The sequence below is a fragment of the Cynara cardunculus genome, assembly GCF_001531365.2.
Source record: "Cynara cardunculus var. scolymus isolate 2C chromosome LG 10, CcrdV1, whole genome shotgun sequence".
Classification (NCBI taxonomy): Eukaryota; Viridiplantae; Streptophyta; class Magnoliopsida; order Asterales; family Asteraceae; genus Cynara; species Cynara cardunculus.
In genome coordinates this window covers 9,776,466-9,777,139 of record NC_037537.1, presented here as the reverse complement: position 1 = coordinate 9,777,139, position 674 = coordinate 9,776,466, and positions in this window count along the sequence as shown.

The window sequence follows — 674 nt, the reverse complement described above, 5'->3', positions numbered from 1 at the left end:
AATCATTTGATAAAAACTCTTAAAAACATTTTTATGCATAAAATACTGTTTGTTGATGCATATTACTTACAATTCAAGATCACAAGTAAATTGTGCGTAAATACAATTTATTAACGCTTCATTTTTGAATTTGTGTAACTAACTATAGATAAACATAATCAAATATGAGATAGACATCTCATTGTGAATATAAAAAATCTAAAATATAATTAGGATAATCATTAGTTATAACAGAATACTTAATTACTATCTTTATAAAAATTATATTATTAAATGATAAATAAATTACTTTGTTATTAAATCTAAATATTGAATTAAAGAAATTAAACAAAAATCCAGAACTTTAAATAGTAAATTTGATATTGATATTGATATATATTTTTTTTTCCAAATTTTTATAGTATATTTAAATTTATATTCATTCAAAAATAATCAATTTCTCAAAATCACTAAAAACTATATTATATCGACATGGATAAATAATAAAATGAAAATTTAAAATTGAGATATATCTCGGTATATTATGCAAACACCCTTCTAGTGTGTGTGTGTGTGTGTGTATATATATATATATAGGGGCTGGTTCAAATACTAACCCAATATTTTATGCAAACTATGTTAACCCATCTTAATCGTTCATTTTCTCATCTAACGGTTATTATTAAATGAGATTA